Source organism: Somniosus microcephalus, chromosome 10 (assembly GCF_052327205.1).
Source record: "Somniosus microcephalus isolate GS21.2 chromosome 10, FLI_Smic_1.0, whole genome shotgun sequence".
Lineage (NCBI taxonomy): Eukaryota > Metazoa > Chordata > Chondrichthyes > Squaliformes > Somniosidae > Somniosus > Somniosus microcephalus.
In genome coordinates, this window is record NC_140996.1 from 74857769 (window position 1) to 74879866 (window position 22098).

A 22098-nucleotide genomic window follows, 5' to 3' on the forward strand; every position below is an offset into this window, starting at 1 on the left:
CTGTGGAGGTGGACCTATACTGTGGAGGTGGACCTAGACTGTGGAGGTGGACTTAGACTGGGGAGCTGTACCTAGACGGTGGAGCTGGACCTAGACGGTGGAGGTGGACCTAGACTGTGGAGGTGGAACTATACTGTGGAGGTGGACCTATACTTTGGAGGTGGACCTATACTGTGGAGGTGGACCTTGACTGTGGAGGTGGAGCTATACTGTGGAGGTGGACCTATACTGTGGAGGTGGACCTAGACTGTGGAGGTGGACCTAGACTGTGGAGGTGGACCTAGACTGTGGAGGTGGCGCTAGACTGTGGAGGAGCACCTAGACTGTGGATGTGGACCTAGACTGTGGAGGTGGACCTAGACTGTGGAGGTGGACCTAGACTGTGGAGCTGGACCTAGATTGTGGAGTTGGGCCTTGACTGTGGAGGTGGACCGAGACTGTGGAATTGGACCTATACTGTGGAGGTGGACCTAGACTGTGAAGGTGGACCTAGACTGTGGAGGTGGACCTAGACTGTGGAGGTGGACCTAGACTGTGGAGGTGGACCTAGACTTTGGAGATGGACCTAGACTGTGGAGGTGGAGCTAGACTGTGGAGATGGGGCTAGACTTTGGAGGTGCACCTAGACTGTGGAGGTGGACCTAGACTGTGGAGGTGGGCCTAGACTGTGGAGGTGGACCTAGACTGTGGAGGTGGAACTGGACTGTGGAGGTGGACCTGGACTGTGGAGGGGGACCTAGTCTGTGGAGGTGGACCTAGACTGTGGAGGTGGGCCTAGACTGTGGAGGGGGACCTAGTCTGTGGAGGTGGACCTAGACTGTGCAGGTGGACCTAGACTGTGGAGGTGGACCTAGAGTGTGGAGGTGGACCTAGACTGTGCAGGTGGACCTAGACTGTGGAGGTGGACCTGGACTGTGGAGGGGGACCTAGTCTGTGGAGGTGGACCTAGACTGTGGAGGTGGGCCTAGACTGTGGAGGTGGACCTAGACTGTGGCGGTGGGCCTAGACTGTGGTGGTGGACCTAGAGTGTGGAGGTGGACCTAGACTGTGCAGGTGGACCTAGACTGTGGAGTTGGACCTAGACTGTGGAGGTGGACCTAGTCTGTGGAGGTGGACCTAGACTGTGGAGGTGGGCCTAGACTGTGGAGGTGGACCTATACTGTGGAGGTGGACCTACACTGTGGAGGTGGACCTCGACTGTGTAGGTGGATCTAGACTTTGGAGGTGGACCTAGACTGTAGAGGTGGACCTAGTCTGTGGAGGTGGACCTATACTGTGGAGGTGGACCTATTCTGTGGAGGTGGACCTATACTGTGGAGGTGGACCTACACTGTGGAGGTGGACCTATATTGTGGAGGTGGACCTAGACTGTGGAGGGGGACCTAGACTGTGGAGGTGGACCTAGACTGTGGAGGTGGACCTAGACTGTGGGGGTCGACATAGACTGTGGAGGTGGACCTAGACTGTGGAGATGGACCTCGACTGCGGAGGTGGTCCTAGACTGTGGAGGTCGACCTAGACTGTGGTGGCTAACCTATACTGTGCAGGTGGACCTATACTGTGGAGGTGGGCCTAGACTGTGGAGGTGGGCCTAGACTGTGGAGGTGGACCTAGACTTTGGAGGTGGACCTAGACTTTGCAGGGGAGCCTATAATGTGGAGTTGGACCTATACTGTAGGGGTGGAACTGGACTGTGGAAGTGGACCTAGACTGTGGAGGTGGACCTAGACTGGGAAGGTGGGTCTAGACTGTGGAGGTGGGCCTATACTTTGGAGGTGGATCTATACTGTGGAGGTGGACCTAGACTGTGGAAATGAACCTGGACTGTGGAGGTGGGCCTATACTGTGGAGGTGGACCTATACTGTGGAGGTGGTCCTAGACTGTGGAGGTGGACCTAGACTGTGGAGGTGGACCTAGACTGTGGAGTTGGACCTAGACTGTGGAGGTGGACCTAGACTGTGGAGTTGGACCTAGACTGTGGAGGTGGACCTAGACTGTGGAGGTGGAACTATACTGTGGAGGTGGACCTAGACTGTGGAGGTGGATCTATACTGTGGAGGCTGTTCTAGACTGTGGAGGTGGACCTAGACTGTGGAGGTGGACCTAGACTTTGGAGGTGGAACTATACTGTGGAGGTGGAACTATACTTTGGAGGTGGACCTATACTGTGGAGGTGGACCTAGACTGTGGAGGTGGAGCTCTACTGTGGAGGTGGACCTATACTGTGGAGGTGGACCTAGACTGTGGAGGTGGACCTAGACTGTGGAGGTGGACCTAGACTGTGGAGTTGGGCCTTGACTGTGGAGGTGGACCGAGACTGTGGAATTGGACCTATACTGTGGAGGTGGACCTAGACTGTGAAGGTGGACCTAGACTGTGGAGGTGGACCTAGACTGTGGAGGTGGCGCTAGACTGTGGAGGAGCACCTAGACTGTGGAGGTGGACCTAGACTTTGTAGGTAGGCCTAGACTGTGGAGGTGGACCTAGACTGTGGAGTTGGACCTAGACTGTGAAGGTGGACCTAGACTGTGGAGGTGGACCTAAACTGTGGAGGTGGACCTAGAGTGTGGAGGTGGACCTAGACTGTGCAGGTGGACCTAGACTGTGGAGGTGGATCTATACTGTGGAGGTGGACCTAGACTGTGGAAGTGAACCTCGACTGTGGAGGTGGGCCTATACTGTGGATGTGGACCTATACTGTGGAGGTGGTCCTAGACTGTGGAGGTGGACCTAGACTGTGGAGATGGACCTAGACTGTGGAGTTGGACCTAGACTGTGGAGGTGGACCTAGACTGTGGAGTTGGACCTAGACTGTGGAGGTGGACCTAGACTGTGGAGGTGGAACTATACTGTGGAAGTGGACCTAGACTGTGGAGGTGGACCTATACTGTGGAGGTTGTTCTAGACTGTGGAGGTGGACCTAGACTGTGGAGGTGGACCTAGACTGTGGAGGTGGACCTATACTGTGTAGTTGGACCTAGACTGTGGAGGTGGTCCTATACTTTGGAGGTGGACCTATACTGCGGAGGTGGACCTAGACTGTGGAGGTGGAACTAGACCGTGGAGGTGGACCTAGACTGTGGAGGTGGACCTAGACTGTGGAGGTGGACCTATACTGTGTAGTTGGACCTAGACTGTGGAGTTGGTCCTATACATTGGAGGTGGACCTATACTGCGGAGGTGGACCTAGACTGTGGAGGTGGACCTAGACTGTGGAGGTGGACCTAGACTGTGGAGGTGGACCTAGACTGTGGAGGTGGACCTATACTCTGCATTTGGACCTAGACTGTGGAGGTGGACCTAGACTGTGGAGATGCACCTAGACTGTTGTGGTAGACCTAGACTATGGAGGTGGACCTAGCCTGTCGAGGTGGATCTAGACTGTGGAGGTGGACCTAGACTGTGGTGGTGGGCCTCGACTGTGGAGGTGGAACTATACTTTGGAGGTGGACCTATACTGTGGAGGTGGACCTAGACTCTGGAGGTGGAGCTCTACTGTGGAGGTGGACCTATACTGTGGAGGTGGACCTAGACTGTGGAGGTGGACCTAGACTGTGGAGGTGGACCTAGACTGTGGAGTTGGGCCTTGACTGTGGAGTTGGACCGAGACTGTGGAATTGGACCTATACTGTGGAGGTGGACCTAGACTGTGAAGGTGGACCTAGACTGTGGAGGTGGACCTAGACTGTGGAGGTGGCGCTAGACTGTGGAGGAGCACCTGGACTGTGGAGGTGGACCTAGACTTTGTAGGTAGGCCTAGACTGTGGAGGTGGACCTAGACTGTGGAGGTGGACCTAGACTTTGGAGGTGGACCTAGACTGTGGAGGTGGAGCTAGACTGTGGAGATGGGGCTAGACTTTGGAGGTGCACCTAGACTGTGGAGGTGGACCTAGACTGTGGAGGTGGGCCTAGACTGTGGAGGTGGACCTAGAGTGTGGAGGTGGACCTAGACTGTGCAGGTGGACCTAGACTGTGGAGGTGGACCTAGACTGTGGAGGTGGACCTTGTCTGTGGATGTGGACCTAGACTGTGGAGGTGGACCTATACTGTGGAGGTGGACCTAGACTGTGGATGTGGACCTAGACTGTGGAGGTGGACCTAGACTGTGGAGGTGGTCCTAGACTGTAGAGGTGGACCTTGACTGTGGAGGTGGACCTAGTCTGTGGAGGTGGACCTATACTGTGGAGGTGGACCTACACTGTGGAGGTGGACCTATATTGTAGAGGTGGACCTAGACTGTGGAGGGGGACCTAGACTGTGGAGGTGGACCTAGACTGTGGAGGTGGACCTAGACTGTGGAGGTCGACATAGACTATGGAGGTGGACCTAGACTGTGGAGGTGGACCTAGACTTTGGAGGTGGGCCTATAATGTGGAGTTGGACCTATACTGTAGGGGTGGAACTAGACTGTGGAGGTGGACCTAGACTGTGGAGTTGGACCTAGACTGTGGAGGTGGGTCTAGACTGTGCAGGTGGGCCTATACTATGGAGGTGGATCTATACTGTGGAGGTGGACCTAGACTGTGGAAGTGAACCTCGACTGTGGAGGTGGGCCTATACTGTGGATGTGGACCTATACTGTGGAGGTGGTCCTAGACTGTGGAGGTGGACCTAGACTGTGGAGATGGACCTAGACTGTGGAGTTGGACCTAGACTGTGGAGGTGGACCTAGACTGTGGAGTTGGACCTAGACTGTGGAGGTGGACCTAGACTGTGGAGGTGGAACTATACTGTGGAGGTGGACCTAGACTGTGGAGGTGGACCTATACTGTGGAGGTTGTTCTAGACTGTGGAGGTGGACCTAGACTGTGGAGGTGGACCTAGACTGTGGAGGTGGACCTATACTGTGTAGTTGGACCTAGACTGTGGAGGTGGTCCTATACTTTGGAGGTGGACCTATACTGCGGAGGTGGACCTAGACTGTGGAGGTGGAACTAGACCGTGGAGGTGGACCTAGACTGTGGAGGTGGACCTAGACTGTGGAGGTGGACCTATACTGTGTAGTTGGACCTAGACTGTGGAGTTGGTCCTATACATTGGAGGTGGACCTATACTGCGGAGGTGGACCTAGACTGTGGAGGTGGACCTAGACTGTGGAGGTGGACCTAGACTGTGGAGGTGGACCTAGACTGTGGAGGAGGACCTATACTCTGCATTTGGACCTAGACTGTGGAGGTGGACCTAGACTGTGGAGATGCACCTAGACTGTTGTGGTAGACCTAGACTATGGTGGTGGACCTAGACTGTCGAGGTGGATCTAGACTGTGGAGGTGGACCTAGACTGTGGTGGTGGGCCTCGACTGTTGTGGTAGAACTAGACTGTGGAGGTGGACCTAGACTGTGGAGGTGGACCTAGACTGTGGAGGTGGACCTAGTCTGTGGAGGTGGACCTAGACTGTGGAGATGGACCTAGACTGTGGAGGTGGAACTAAACTGTGGAGGTGGACCTAGACTGTGGAGGGTGACCTAGACTGTGGAGGTGGATCTAGACTGTGGAGGTGGACCTAGACTGTGGAGGTGGACCTAGACTGTGGAGGTGGACCTATACTGTGGAGGTGGACCTATTCTGTGGAGGTGGACCTATACTGTGGAGGTGGACCTACACTGTGGAGGTGGACCTATATTGTGGAGGTGGACCTAGACTGTGGAGGGGGACCTAGACTGTGGAGGTGGACCTCGACTGTGGAGGTGGACCTAGACTGTGGGGGTCGACATAGACTGTGGAGGTGGACCTAGACTGTGGAGATGGACCTCGACTGCGGAGGTGGTCCTAGACTTTGGAGGTCGACCTAGACTGTGGTGGCTAACCTATACTGTGCAGGTGGACCTATACTGTGGAGGTGGGCCTAGACTGTGGAGGTGGGCCTAGACTGTGGAGGTGGACCTAGACTTTGGAGGTGGACCTAGACTTTGGAGGTGGGCCTATAATGTGGAGTTGGACCTATACTGTAGGGGTGGAACTGGACTGTGGAAGTGGACCTAGACTGTGGAGGTGGACCTAGACTGGGAAGGTGGTTCTAGACTGTGGAGGTGGGCCTATACTTTGGAGGTGGATCTATACTGTGGAGGTGGACCTAGACTGTGGAAATGAACCTGGACTGTGGAGGTGGGCCTATACTGTGGAGGTGGACCTATACTGTGGAGGTGGTCCTAGACTGTGGAGGTGGACCTAGACTGTGGAGGTGGACCTAGACTGTGGAGTTGGACCTAGACTGTGGAGGTGGACCTAGACTGTGTAGTTGGACCTAGACTGTGGAGGTGGACCTAGACTGTGGAGGTGGAACTATACTGTGGAGGTGGACCTAGACTGTGGAGGTGGACCTATACTGTGGAGGCTGTTCTAGACTGTGGAGGTGGACCTAGACTGTGGAGGTGGACCTAGACTGTGGAGGTGGAACTATACTGTGGAGGTGGAACTATACTTTGGAGGTGGACCTATACTGTGGAGGTGGACCTAGACTGTGGAGGTGGAGCTCTACTGTGGAGGTGGACCTATACTGTGGAGGTGGACCTAGACTGTGGAGGTGGACCTAGACTGTGGAGGTGGACCTAGACTGTGGAGTTGGGCCTTGACTGTGGAGGTGGACCGAGACTGTGGAATTGGACCTATACTGTGGAGGTGGACCTAGACTGTGAAGGTGGACCTAGACTGTGGAGGTGGACCTAGACTGTGGAGGTGGCGCTAGACTGTGGAGGAGCACCTAGACTGTGGAGGTGGACCTAGACTTTGTAGGTAGGCCTAGACTGTGGAGGTGGACCTAGACTGTGGAGGTGGACCTAGACTTTGGAGGTGGACCTAGACTTTGGAGTTGGAGCTAGACTGTGGAGATGGGGCTAGACTTTGGAGGTGCACCTAGACTGTGGAGGTGGACCTAGACTGTGGAGGTTGGCCTAGACTGTGGAGGAGGACCTAGACTGTGGAGGTGGACCTAGACAGTGCAGGTGGACCTAGACTGTGGAGGTGGACCTTGACTGTGGAGGTGTGCCTAGTCTGTGGATGTGGACCTAGACTGTGGAGGTGGACCTATACTGTGGAGGTGGACCTAGACTGTGGATGTGGACCTAGACTGTGGAGGTGAACCTAGACTGTGGAGGTGGTCCTAGACTGTAGAGTTGGACCTAGACTGTGGAGGTGGACCTAGTCTGTGGAGGTGGACCTATACTGTGGAGGTGGACCTACACTGTGGAGGTGCACCTATATTGTAGAGGTGGACCTAGACTGTGGAGGGGGACCTAGACTGTGGAGGTGGACCTAGACTGTGGAGGTGGACCTAGACTGTGGAGGTCGACATAGACTATGGAGGTGGACCTAGACTGTGGAGGTGGACCTAGACTTTGGAGGTGGGCCTATAATGTGGAGTTGGACCTATACTGTAGGGGTGGAACTAGACTGTGGAGGTGGACCTAGACTGTGGAGGTGGGTCTAGACTGTGCAGGTGGGCCTATACTATGGAGGTGGATCTATACTGTGGAGGTGGACCTAGACTGTGGAAGTGAACCTCGACTGTGGAGGTGGGCCTATACTGTGGATGTGGACCTATACTGTGGAGGTGGTCCTAGACTGTGGAGGTGGACCTAGACTGTGGAGATGGACCTAGACTGTTGAGTTGGACCTAGACTGTGGAGGTGGACCTAGACTGTGGAGTTGGACCTAGACTGTGGAGGTGGACCTAGACTGTGGAGGTGGAACTATACTGTGGAGGTGGAACTAGACTGTGGAGGTGGACCTATACTGTGGAGGTTGTTCTAGACTGTGGAGGTGGACCTAGACTGTGGAGGTGGACCTAGACTGTGGAGGTGGACCTTTACTGTGTAGTTGGACCTAGACTGTGGAGGTGGTCCTATACTTTGGAGGTGGACCTATACTGCGGAGGTGGACCTAGACTGTGGAGGTGGAACTAGACCGTGGAGGTGGACCTAGACTGTGGAGGTGGACCTAGACTGTGGAGGTGGACCTATACTGTGTAGTTGGACCTAGACTGTGGAGTTGGTCCTATACATTGGAGGTGGACCTATACTGCGGAGGTGGACCTAGACTGTGGAGGTGGACCTAGACTGTGGAGGTGGACCTAGACTGTGGAGGTGGACCTAGACTGTGGAGGTGGACCTATACTCTGCATTTGGACCTAGACTGTGGAGGTGGACCTAGACTGTGGAGATGCACCTAGACTGTTGTGGTAGACCTAGACTATGGAGGTGGACCTAGACTGTCGAGGTGGATCTAGACTGTGGAGGTGGACCTAGACTGTGGTGGTGGACCTCGACTGTTGTGGTAGAACTAGACTGTGGAGGTGGACCTAGACTGTGGAGGTGGACCTAGACTGTGGAGGTGGACCTAGTCTGTGGAGGTGGACCTAGACTGTGGAGATGGACCTAGGCTGTGGAGGTGGAACTAGACTGTGGAGGTGGACCTAGACTGTGGAGGGTGACCTAGACTGTGGAGGTGGACCTAGACTGTGGAGGTGGACCTCGACTGTGGAGGTGGATCTAGACTGTGGAGGTGGACCTATACTGTGGAGGTGTAACTAGACTGTGGAGGTGGACCTATACTGTGGAGTTGGACCTCAACTGTGGAGGTGGACCTTTACTGTGGAGGTGGACCTAGACTGTGGAGCTATACTGTGGAGGTGGACCTAGACTGTGGAGGTGGAACTAGACTGTGGAGGTGGACCTATACTGTGGAGGTGGAACTAAACTGTGGACGTGGACCTAGACTGTGGAGGTGGACCTATACTGTGGAGCTGGACCTAGACGGTGGAGGTGGACCTAGACTGTGGAGGTGGACCTATACTGTGGAGGTGGACCTAGACGGTGGAGGTGTACCTATACTGTGGAGGTGGACCGAGACTGTGGAGATGGACCTAGACTGTGGAGGTGGACCTAGACTGTGGAGGTGGACCTAGACTGTGGTGGCGGACCGAGACTGTGGAGTTGGGCCTTGACTGAGGAGGTGGACCTAGACTGTGGAGGTGGACCGAGACTGTGGAGTTTGACCTAGACTGTGGAGTTGGGTCTAGCTTCTGGAGGTGCACCTAGACTGTGGAGGTGGACCTAGACTGTGGAGTTGGGCCTAGACTGTGGAGGTGGTCCTAGACTGTGGAGGTGCACGTAGACTTTGGAGCTGGACCTGGACTGTGGAGGTGGACCTAGACTGTGGAGCTAGGGCTAGACTGTGGAGGTGCACCTAAACTGTGGATGTTGACCTAGACTGTGGAGTTGGGCCTAGAATGTGGAGGTGGGCGTGGAGTGTGGAGGTGGACCGAGACAGTGGAGGTGGTCCTAGACTGTGGAGGTGGACCTAGACTGTGGAAGCGGAACTAGACTCTGGAGGTGGACATAGACTGCTGAGGTGGACCGAGACTGTGGAGTTGGGCCAAGACTGTGGAGGTGGACCTAGACTGTGGAGGTGGACCTAGACTGTGGAGGCGGACCTAGACTGTGGAGGTAGAACTAGACTGTGGAGGTGGACCTCGCTTGTGGAGGTGGATCTATACTGTGGAGGTGGACCAATACAGTGCAGGTGGACCTAGACTGTGGAGGTGAACCTAGAGTGTGGAGGTGGACCTAGACTGTGGAGTTGGAGCTAGACTGTGGAGGTGGACCTAGACTGTGGAGGTCGACCTAGACTGTGGAGGCGGACCGAGACTGTGGAGTTGGGCCTTGACTGAGGAGGTGGACCTAGACTGTGGAGGTGGACCTAGACTGTGGAGGTGGACCTAGACTGTGGAGGTGGACCTAGTCTTTGGAGTTGGGCATTGACTGTGGCGGTGGACCTAGACTGTGGATGTGGAACTATACTGTGGAGGTGGACCTATACTGTGGAGGTGGACCTAGTCTGTGGAGTTGGACCTAGACTGTGGAGGTGGACCTAGACTGTGGAGGTCGACCTAGACTGTGGAGGTGGACCTAGACTGTGGAGGTGGACATCGACTGTGGAGGTCGACCTTGACTGTGGAGCTCGACCTAGACTTTGGTGGTGGACCTATACTGTGGAGGTGGACCTATACTGTGGAGGTGGGCCTAGACTGTGGAGGTGGACATAGACTGTGGAGGTGGACCTAGACTGTGGAGGTGGACCCAGACTGTGGAGGTGGACCTAGACTGTGGAGGTGGACCTAGACTGTGGAGGTGGACCTATACTGTGGAGGTGGGCCTAGACTGTGGAGTTGGACCTAGACTCTGGATGTGGAGCTAGACTCTGGAGGTGGACCTAGACAGTGGAGGTGGACCTAGACTGTGGAGGTGGACCTAGACTGTGGAGGTGGACCTAGACTGTGGAGGTGGAACTGGACTGTGGAGGTGGACCTAGACTGTGGACGTGGGCCTAGACTGTGGAGGTGGACCTAGACTGCATGTGAACCTAGACTGTGGAGGTGGGCCTATACAGTGGAGGTGGACGTAGACTGTGGAGGTGGATCTAGACTGTGGAGGTGGACCTAGACTGTGGAGGTGGACAAAAACTGTGGAGGTGAGCCGAGACTTTGGAGGTGGGCCTAGACTGTTGAGTTGGACCTAGACTGTGGAGGTGGGCCTAGACTGTGGAGCTGGACCTAGACGGTGGAGGTGGACCTAGACTGTTTAGGTGGACCTAGACTGTGGATGTGGACCTAGACTGTGGATGTGGTCCTAGACTGTGGAGGTGGACCTAGACTGTGGAGGAGGACCTAGACTGTGGAGGCAGCCTAATTGTTGGAGTTGGGCATTGACTGTGGAGGTGGACCTAGACTGTGGAGGTGGACTTATACTGTGCAGGTGGACCTATACTGTGGAGGTGGACCTAGACTGTGGAGTTGGATCTAGACTGTGGAGTTGAACCTTTACTTTGGAGGTGGACCTAGACTGTGGAGGTGGACCTAGACTGTGGAGGTGGACCTAGACTGTGGAGGCAGACCTAGACTGTGGAGGCGGACCTAGACTGTAGAGGTGGACCTTGACTGTGGAGGTGGGGCTAGACTGTGGAGCTGCACCTGGACTGTGGAGGTGGACCTACACTGTGGAGGTGGGCCTAGACAGTGGAGTTGGAACTAGACTGTGGTAGTGGACCTATTCTGTGGAGGTGGAGCTATACTGTGGAGGTGGGTCTAGACTGTGGAGGTGGACCTAGACTCTGGATGTGGAGCTGGACTCTGGAGGTGGACCTAGACAGTGGAGGTGGACCTAGACTGTGGAGGTGGACCTAGACTGTGGAGGTGGACCTAGACTGTGGAGGTGGAACTGGACTGTGGAGGTCGACCTAGACTGTGGTGGTGGACCTATACTGTGCAGTTGGACCTATACTGTGGAGGTGGGCCTAGACTGTGGAGGTGGACCTAGACTGTGGTGGTGGACCTAGACTGTGGAGGTCGACCTAGACTGTGGTGGTGGACCTAGACTGTGGAGGTGGACCTAGTCTGTGGAGGTGGACCTAGGCTGTGGAGGTGGACATATAATGTGGAGGTGGACCTAGAATGTGGAGGTGGACCTAGACTGTGGAAGTGGACCTAGACTGTGGTGGTGGACCTAGACTGTGGAAGTGGACAAAAACTGTGGAGGTGAGCTGAGAATTTGGAGGTGGGCCTAGACTGTGGAGGTGGACCTAGACTGTGGAGGTGGGCCTAGACTGTGGAGGTGGGCGTAGACTGTGGAGCTGGACCTAGACGGTGGAGGTGGACCTAGACTGTGGAGGTGGACCTAGACTGTGAAGGTGGACCTAGACTGTGGAAGTGGTCCTATACTGTGGAGTTGGACCTAGACTATGGAGGTGGACCTAGACTGTGGAGGTGGACCTAGACTGTGGAGGTGGACCTAGTCTTTGGAGTTGGGCATTGACTGTGGAGGTGGACCTAGACTGTGGAGGTGGACCTATACTGTGGAGGTGGACCTATACTGTGGAGGTGGACCTAGTCTGTGGAGTTGGACCTAGACTGTGGAGGTGGACCTAGACTGTGGAGGTGGACCTAGACTGTGGAGGTGGACCTAGACTGTGGAGATGGACCTCGACTGTGGAGGTCGACCTTGACTGTGGAGGTGGACCTAGACTGTGGAGGTGGGCCTAGACTGTGGAGGTGGACGTAGACTGTGGAGGTGGACCTAGACTGTGGAGGTGGACCCAGACTGTGGAGGTGGAAGTAGACTGTGGAGGTGGACCTAGACTGTGGAGGTGGACCTCAACTGTGGAGCTGGGCCTAGACTGTGGAGTTGGACCTAGACTCTGGATGTGGAGCTAGACTCTGGAGGTGGACCTAGACAGTGGAGGTGGACCTAGACTGTGGAGGTGGACCTAGACTGTGGAGGTGGACCTAGACTGTGGAGGTGGAACTGGACTGTGGAGGTGGACCCAGACTGTGGACGTGGGCCTAGACTGTGGAGGTGGACCTAGACTGTGCATGTGGACCTAGACTGTGGAGGTGGGCCTATACAGTGGAGGTGGACGTAGACTGTGGAGGTGGATCTAGACTGTGGAGGTGGACCTAGACTGTGGAGGTGGACAAAAACTGTGGAGGTGAGCCGAGACTTTGGAGGTGGGCCTAGACTGTTGAGTTGGACCTAGACTGTGGAGGTGGGCCTAGACTGTGGAGCTGGACCTAGATGGTGGAGGTGGACCTAGACTGTGGAGGCGGCCTAATCTGTGGAGTTGGGCATTGACTGTGGAGGTGGACCTAGACTGTGGAGGTGGACCTATACTGTGCAGGTGGACCTATACTGTGGATGTGGACCTAGACTGTGGAGTTGGACCTAGACTGTGGAGTTGGACCTATACTTTGGAGGTGGACCTAGACTGTGGAGGTGGACCTAGACTGTGGAGGTGGACCTAGACTGTGGAGGCAGACCTAGACTGTGGAGGCGGACCTAGACTGTAGAGGTGGACCTTGACTGTGGAGGTGGGGCTAGACTGTGGACCTGCACCTAGACTGTGGAGGTGGACCTACACTGTGGAGGTGGGCCTAGACAGTGGAGGTGGACCTAGACTGTGGTGGTGGACCTATACTGTGGAGGTGGAGCTATACTGTGGAGGTGGGCCTAGACTGTGGAGGTGGACCTAGACTCTGGATGTGGAGCTAGACTCTGGAGGTGGACCTAGACAGTGGAGGTGGACCTAGACTGTGGAGGTGGACCTAGACTGTGGAGGTGGACCTAGACTGTGGAGCTGGAACTGGACTGTGGAGGTGGACCTTGACTGTGGACGTGGGCCTAGACTGTGGAGGTGGACCTAGACTGTGGAGGTGGGCCTATACAGTGGAGGTGGACGTAGAATGTGGAGGTGGACCTAGACTGTGGAGGTCGACCTAGACTGTGGAGGTGGACCTAGACTGTGGAGGTCGACCTAGACTGTGGTGGTGGACCTAGACTGTGGAGGTCAAACTAGACTGTGGAGGTGGACCTAGACTGTGGAGGTGGACCTAGTCTGTGGAGGAGGACCTAGACTGTGGTGGTGGACCTAGACTGTGGAGGTGGGCCCAGACTGTGGAGGTGGGCCCAGACTGTGGAGGTGGACCTAGACTGTGGTGGTGGACCTAGACTGTGGAGGTCAAACTAGACTGTGGAGGTGGACCTAGACTGTGGAGGTGGACCTAGTCTGTGGAGGAGGACCTAGACTGTGGAGGTGGACATATAATGTGGAGGTGGACCTAGACTGTGGAAGTGGTCCTAGACTGTGGTGGTGGACAAAAACTGTGGAGGTGAGCTGAGACTTTGGAGGTAGGCCTGGACTGTGGAGGTGGACCTAGACTGTGGAGGTGGGCCTAGACTGTGGAGGTGGGCGTAGAATGAGGAGGTGGACCTAGACTGTGGAGGTGGACAAAAACTGTGGAGGTGAGCTGAGACTTTGGAGGTGGGCCTAGACTGTGGAGGTGGACCTAGACTGTGGAGGTGGGCCTAGACTGTGGAGGTGGGCGTAGACTGTGGAGCTGGATCTAGACGGTGGAGGTGGACCTAGACCGTGGAGGTGGACCTAGACTGTGGAGGTGGACCTAGACTGTGGAGGTGGTCCTATACTGTGGAGGTGGACCTAGACTATGGAGGTGGACCTAGACTGTGGAGGTGGACCTAAACTGTGGAGGTCGACCTAGTCTTTGGAGTTGGGCATTGACTGTGGAGGTGGACCTAGACTGTGTAGGTGGACCTATACTGTGGAGGTGGACCTATACTGTGGAGGTGGACCTAGTCTCTGGAGTTGGACCTAGACTGTGGAGGTGGTCCTAGACTGTGGAGGTCGACCTAGACTGTGGAGGTGGACCTAGACTGTGGAGGTGGACCTCGACTGTGGAGGTCGACCTTGACTGTGGAGCTCGAACGAGACTTCGGTGGTGGACCTATACTGTGGAGGTGGACCTATACTGTGGAGGTGGGCCTAGACTGTGGAGGTGGACGTAGACTGTGGAGGTGGACCTAGACTGTGGAGGTGGACCTAGACTGTGGAGGTGGACCTAGACTGTGGAGGTGGTCCTAGACTGTGGAGGTGGACCTATACTGTGGAGGTGGGCCTAGACTGTGGAGGTGGACCTAGACTCTGGATGTGGAGCTAGACTTTGGAGGTGGACCTAGACAGTGGAGGTGGACATAGACTGTGGAGGTGGACCTAGACTGTGGAGGTGGACCTAGACTGTGGAGGTGGAACTGGACTGTGGAGGTGGACCTAGACTGTGGACGTGGGCCTAGAATGTGGAGGTGGACCTAGACTGTGCATGTGGACCTAGACTGTGGAGGTGGACCTAGACTGTGTAGCTGGACCTAGACGGTGGAGGTGGACCTAGACTGTTTAGGTGGACCTAGACTGTGGATGTGGACCTAGACAGTGGAGGTGGTCCTATACTGTGGAGGTGGACCTAGACTGTGGAGGTGGACCTAGACTGTGGAGGCGGCCTAATCTGTGGAGTTGGGCATTGACTGTGGAGGTGGACCTAGACTGTGGAGGTGGACCTATACTGTGCAGGTGGACCTATACTGTGGAGGTGGACCTTGACTGTGGAGGTGGACAAAAACTGTGGAGGTGAGCCGAGACTTTGGAGGTGGGCCTAGACTGTTGAGTTGGACCTAGACTGTGGAGGTGGGCCTAGACTGTGGAGCTGGACCTAGACGGTGGAGGTGGACCTAGACTGTGGAGGCGGCCTAATCTGTGGAGTTGGGCATTGACTGTGGAGGTGGACCTAGACTGTGGAGGTGGACCTATACTGTGCAGGTGGACCTATACTGTGGATGTGGACCTAGACTGTGGAGTTGGACCTAGACTGTGGAGTTGGACCTATACTTTGGAGGTGGACCTAGACTGTGGAGGTGGACCTAGACTGTGGAGGTGGACCTAGACTGTGGAGGCAGACCTAGACTGTGGAGGCGGACCTAGACTGTAGAGGTGGACCTTGACTGTGGAGGTGGGGCTAGACTGTGGACCTGCACCTAGACTGTGGAGGTGGACCTACACTGTGGAGCTGGGCCTAGACAGTGGAGGTGGACCTAGACTGTGGTGGTGGATCTATACTGTGGAGGTGGAGCTATACTGTGGAGGTGGGCCTAGACTGTGGAGGTGGTCCTAGACTCTGGATGTGGAGCTAGACTCTGGAGGTGGACCTAGACAGTGGAGGTGGACCTAGACTGTGGAGGTGGACCTAGACTGTGGAGGTGGACCTAGACTGTGGAGGTGGAACTGGACTGTGGAGGTGGACCTTGACTTTGGACGTGGGCCTAGACTGTGGAGGTGGACCTAGACTGTGGAGGTGGGCCCAGACTGTGGAGGTGGGCCCAGACTGTGGAGGTGGACCTAGACTGTGGTGGTGGACCTAGACTGTGGAGGTCAAACTAGACTGTGGAGGTGGACCTAGACTGTGGAGGTGGACCTAGTCTGTGGAGGAGGACCTAGACTGTGGAGGTGGACATATAATGTGGAGGTGGACCTAGACTGTGGAAGTGGTCCTAGACTGTGGTGGTGGACAAAAACTGTGGAGGTGAGCTGAGACTTTGGAGGTAGGCCTGGACTGTGGAGGTGGACCTAGACTGTGGAGGTGGGCCTAGACTGTGGAGGTGGGCGTAGAATGAGGAGGTGGACCTAGACTGTGGAGGTGGACAAAAACTGTGGAGGTGAGCTGAGACTTTGGAGGTGGGCCTAGACTGTGGAGGTGGACCTAGACTGTGGAGGTGGGCCTAGACTGTGGAGGTGGGCGTAGACTGTGGAGCTGGATCTAGACGGTGGAGGTGGACCTAGACCGTGGAGGTGGACCTAGACTGTGGAGGTGGACCTAGACTGTGGAGGTGGTCCTATACTGTGGAGGTGGACCTAGACTATGGAGGTGGACCTAGGCTGTGGAGGTGGACCTAAACTGTGGAGGTCGACCTAGTCTTTGGAGTTGGGCATTGACTGTGGAGGTGGACCTAGACTGTGTAGGTGGACCTATACTGTGGAGGTGGACCTATACTGTGGAGGTGGACCTAGTCTCTGGAGTTGGACCTAGACTGTGGAGGTGGTCCTAGACTGTGGAGGTCGACCTAGACTGTGGAGGTGGACCTAGACTGTGGAGGTGGACCTCGACTGTGGAGGTCGACCTTGACTGTGGAGCTCGAACGAGACTTCGGTGGTGGACCTATACTGTGGAGGTGGACCTATACTGTGGAGGTGGGCCTAGACTGTGGAGGTGGACGTAGACTGTGGAGGTGGACCTAGACTGTGGAGGTGGACCTAGACTGTGGAGGTGGACCTAGACTGTGGAGGTGGTCCTAGACTGTGGAGGTGGACCTATACTGTGGAGGTGGGCCTAGACTGTGGAGGAGGACCTAGACTCTGGATGTGGAGCTAGACTTTGGAGGTGGACCTAGACAGTGGAGGTGGACATAGACTGTGGAGGTGGACCTAGACTGTGGAGGTGGACCTAGACTGTGGAGGTGGAACTGGACTGTGGAGGTGGACCTAGACTGTGGACGTGGGCCTAGAATGTGGAGGTGGACCTAGACTGTGCATGTGGACCTAGACTGTGGAGGTGGACCTAGACTGTGTAGCTGGACCTAGACGGTGGAGGTGGACCTAGACTGTTTAGGTGGACCTAGACTGTGGATGTGGACCTAGACAGTGGAGGTGGTCCTATACTGTGGAGGTGGACCTAGACTGTGGAGGTGGACCTAGACTGTGGAGGCGGCCTAATCTGTGGAGTTGGGCATTGACTGTGGAGGTGGACCTAGACTGTGGAGGTGGACCTATACTGTGCAGGTGGACCTATACTGTGGAGGTGGACCTAGACTGTGGAGGTGGACAAAAACTGTGGAGGTGAGCCGAGACTTTGGAGGTGGGCCTAGACTGTTGAGTTGGACCTAGACTGTGGAGGTGGGCCTAGACTGTGGAGCTGGACCTAGACGGTGGAGGTGGACCTAGACTGTGGAGGTGGCCTAATCTGTGGAGTTGGGCATTGACTGTGGAGGTGGACCTAGACTGTGGAGGTGGACCTATACTGTGCAGGTGGACCTATACTGTGGATGTGGACCTAGACTGTGGAGTTGGACCTAGACTGTGGAGTTGGACCTATACTTTGGAGGTGGACCTAGACTGTGGAGGTGGACCTAGACTGTGGAGGTGGACCTAGACTGTGGAGGCAGACCTAGACTGTGGAGGCGGACCTAGACTGTAGAGGTGGACCTTGACTGTGGAGGTGGGGCTAGACTGTGGACCTGCACCTAGACTGTGGAGGTGGACCTACACTGTGGAGCTGGGCCTAGACAGTGGAGGTGGACCTAGACTGTGGTGGTGGATCTATACTGTGGAGGTGGAGCTATACTGTGGAGGTGGGCCTAGACTGTGGAGGTGGACCTAGACTCTGGATGTGGAGCTAGACTCTGGAGGTGGACCTAGACAGTGGAGGTGGACCTAGACTGTGGAGGTGGACCTAGACTGTGGAGGTGGACCTAGACTGTGGAGGTGGAACTGGACTGTGGAGGTGGACCTTGACTGTGGACGTGGGCCTAGACTGTGGAGGTGGACCTAGACTGTGCATGTGGACCTAGACTGTGGAGGTGGGCCTATACAGTGGAGGTGGACGTAGAATGTGGAGGTGGACCTAGACTGTGGAGGTCGACCTAGACTGTGGAGGTGGACCTAGACTGTGGAGGTCGACCTAGACTGTGGTGGTGGACCTAGACTGTGGTGGTGGACCTAGACTGTGGAGGTCGACCTAGACTGTGGTGGTGGACCTAGACTGTGGAGGTGGACCTAGTCTGTGGAGGTGGACCTAGACTGTGGAGGTGGACATATAATGTGGAGGTGGACCTACACTGTGGAGGTGGACCTAGACTGTGGAAGTGGACCAAGACTGTGGTGGTGGACCTAGACTGTGGAGGTCGACCTAGAATGTGGAGGTGGACCTAGACTGTGGAGGTGGGCCTAGACTGTGGAGGTGGGCGTAGAATGAGGAGGTGAACCTAGACTGTGGAGGTGGACAAAAACTGTGGAGGTGAGCTGAGACTTTGGAGGTGGGCCTAGACTGTGGAGCTGGACCTAGACTGTGGAGGTGGGCCTAGACTGTGGAGGTGCGCGTAGACTGTGAAGCTGGACCTAGACGGTGGAGGTGGACCTAGACTGTGGAGGTGGACCTAGACTGTGGAGGTGGACCTAGACTGTGGAGGTGGTCCTATACTGTGGAGGTGGACCTAGACTATGGAGGTGGACCTAGACTGTGGAGGTGGACCTAAACTGTGGAGGTCGACCTAGTCTTTGGAGTTGGGCATTGACTGTGGAGGTGGACCGAGACTGTGGAGGTGGACCTATCCTGTGGAGGTGGACCTATACTGTGGAGGTGGACCTAGTCTCTGGAGTTGGACCTAGACTGTGGAGGTGGTCCTAGACTGTGGAGGTCGAACTAGACTGTGGAGGTGGACCTAGACTGTGGAGGTGGACCTCGACTGTGGAGGTCGACCTTGACTGTGGAGCTCGAACTAGACTTCGGTGGTGGACCTATACTGTGGAGGTGGACCTATACTGTGGAGGTGCGCCTAGACTGTGGAGGTGGACGTAGACTGTGGAGGTGGACCTAGACTGTGGATGAGGACCTAGACTGTGGAGGTGGACCTAGACTGTGGAGGTGGACCTAGACTGTGGAGGTGGACCTAGACTGTGGAGGTGGACCTAGACTGTGGAGGTGGACCTAGACTGTGGAGGTGGGCCTAGACTGTGGAGGTGGACCTAGACTCTGGATGTGGAGCTAGACTTTGGAGGTGGACCTAGACAGTGGAGGTGGACATAGACTGTGGAGGTGGACCTAGACTGTGGAGGTGGACCTAGACTGTGGAGGTGGAACTGGACTGTGGAGGTGGACCTAGACTGTGGACGTGGGCCTAGACTGTGGAGGTGGACCTAGACTGTGCATGTGGACCTAGACTGTGGAGGTGGACGTAGACTGTGGAGGTGGATCTAGACTGTGGAAGTGGACCTAGAATGTGGAGGTGGACAAAAACTGTGGAGGTGAGCCGAGACTTTGGAGGTGGGCCTAGACTGTTGAGTTGGACCTAGACTGTGGATGTGGACCTAGACTGTGTAGCTGGACCTAGACGGTGGAGGTGGACCTAGACTGTTTAGGTGGACCTAGACTGTGGATGTGGACCTAGACAGTGGAGGTGGTCCTATACTGTGTAGGTGGACCTAGACTGTGGAGGTGGACCTAGACTGTGGAGGCGGCCTAATCTGTGGAGTTGGGCATTGACTGTGGAGGTGGACCTAGACTGTGGAGGTGGACCTATACTGTGCAGGTGGGCCTATACTGTGGAGGTGGACCTAGACTGTGGAGGTGGACCTAGACTGTGGAGGTGGACCTAGACTGTGGAGGCAGACCTAGACTGTGGAGGCGGACCTAGACTGTGGAGGTGGACCTTGACTGTGGAGGTGGGGCTAGACTGTGGAGCTGCACCTAGACTGTGGAGGTGGACCTACACTGTGGAGGTGTGCCTAGACAGTGGAGGTGGACCTAGACTGTGGTGGTGGACCTATACTGTGGAGGTGGAGCTATACTGTGGAGGTGGGCCTAGACTTTGGAGGTAGACCTAGACTCTGGATGTGGAGCTAGACTCTGGAGGTGGACCTAGACAGTGGAGGTGGACCTAGACTGTGGAGGTGGACCTAGACTGTGGAGGTGGACCTAGACTGTGGAGGTGGAACTGGACTGTGGAGGTTGACCTAGACTGTGGACGTGGGCCTAGACTGTGGAGGTGGGCCTATACAGTGGAGGTGGACGTAGACTGTGGAGGTGGATCTAGACTGTGGAGGTGGACCTAGACTGTGGATGTGGACAAAAACTGTGGAGGTGAGCCGAGACTTTGGAGGTGGGCCTAGACTGTTGAGTTCGATCTAGACTGTGGAGGTGGGCCTAGATTGTGGAGCTGGACCTAGACGGTGGAGGTGGACCTAGACTGTTTAGGTGGACCTAGTCTGTGGATGTGGACCTAGACTGTGGAGGTGGTCCTATACTGTGGAGGTGGACCTAGACTGTGGAGGTGGACCTAGACTGTGGAGGCGGCCTAATCTGTGGAGTTGGGCATTGACTGTGGAGGTGGACCTAGACTGTGGAGCTGGACCTATACTGTGCAGGTGGACCTATACTGTGGAGGAGGACCTAGACTGTGGAGTTGGACCTAGACTGTGGAGGTGGACCTATACTTTGGAGGTGGACCTAGACTGTGGAGGTGGACCTAGACTGTGGAGGTGGACCTAGACTGTGGAGGCAGACCTAGACTGTGGAGGCGGAACTAGACTGTGGAGGTGGACCTTGACTGTAGAGGTGGGCCTAGACTGTGGAGCTGCACCTAGACTGTGGAGGTGGATCTACACTGTGGAGGCGGGCCTAGACAGTGGAGGTGGACCTAGACTGTGGTGGTGGACCTATACTGTGGAGGTGGAGCTATACTGTGGAGGTGCGCCTACACTGTGGAGGTGGACCTAGACTTTGGAGGTGGACCTAGAGTGTGGAGGTGGACCTAGACTGTGCAGGTGGACCTTGACTGTGGAGGTGGACCTTGACTGTGGAGGTGGACCTCGACTGTGGAGGTCGACCTTGACTGTGGTGGTGGGCCTACACTGTGGAGGTGGACCTATACTGTGGAGGTGGGCCTAGACTGTGGAGGTGGACCTAGACTGTGGAGGTGGACCTAGACTGTGGAGGTCGACCTATACTGTGGAGGTGGGCCTAGACTTTGGAGGTGGACCTAAACTCTGGAGGTGGACCTAGACTCTGGAGGTGGACCTAGACTGTGGAGATGGACCTAGACTGTGGAGGTGGACCTAGACTGTGGTGGTGGACCTAGACTGTGGAGGTGGAACTGGACTGTGGCGGTGGACCTAGACTGTGGAGGTGGGCCTAGACTGTGGAGGTGGACCTAGACTGTGGAGGTGGACCTAGACTGTGGATGTGGACCTAGGCTGTGGAGGTGGGCCTATACAGTGGAGGTGGACCTAGACTGTGGAGGTGGATCTAGACTGTGGAGGTGGACCTAGACTCTGGAGGTGGACAAAAACTGTGCAGGTGAGCCGAGACTTTTGAGGTGGGCCTAGACTGTGGAGGTGGACCTAAACTGTGGAGGTGGACCTAGTCTGTGGAGTTGGGCAGTGACTGTGGAGGTGGACCTAGACTGTGGAGGTGGACCTTTGCTGTGGAGGTGGACCTAGAATGTGGAGGTCGACCTAGACTGTGGAGGTGCACCTTAACTGTGGAGGTGGATCTCGACTGTGGAGGTCAACCTAGACTGTGGAGGGCGACCTACACTGTGATGGTGGACCTATACTGTGGAGGTGGACCTATACTGTGGAGATGGGCCTGGACTGTGGAGGTGGACCTAGACTGTGGAGGTGGACCTAGACTGTGGAGGTGGAACTGGACTGTGGAGGTGGACCTAGACTGTGTAGGTGTGCCTAGACTGTGGATGTAGACCTAGACTGTGCATGTGGACCTAGACTGTGGAGGTGGGCCTATACAGTGGAGGTGGACCTAGACTGTGGAGGTGGATCTAGACTGTGGAGGTGGACAAAAACTGTGGAGGTGAGCCGAGACTTTGGAGGTGGGCCTAGACTGTTGAGGTGGACCTAGACTGTGGATGTGGGCCTAGACTGTGGAGGTGGGCCTAGCCTGTGGAGCTGGACCTAGACGGTGGAGATGGACCTA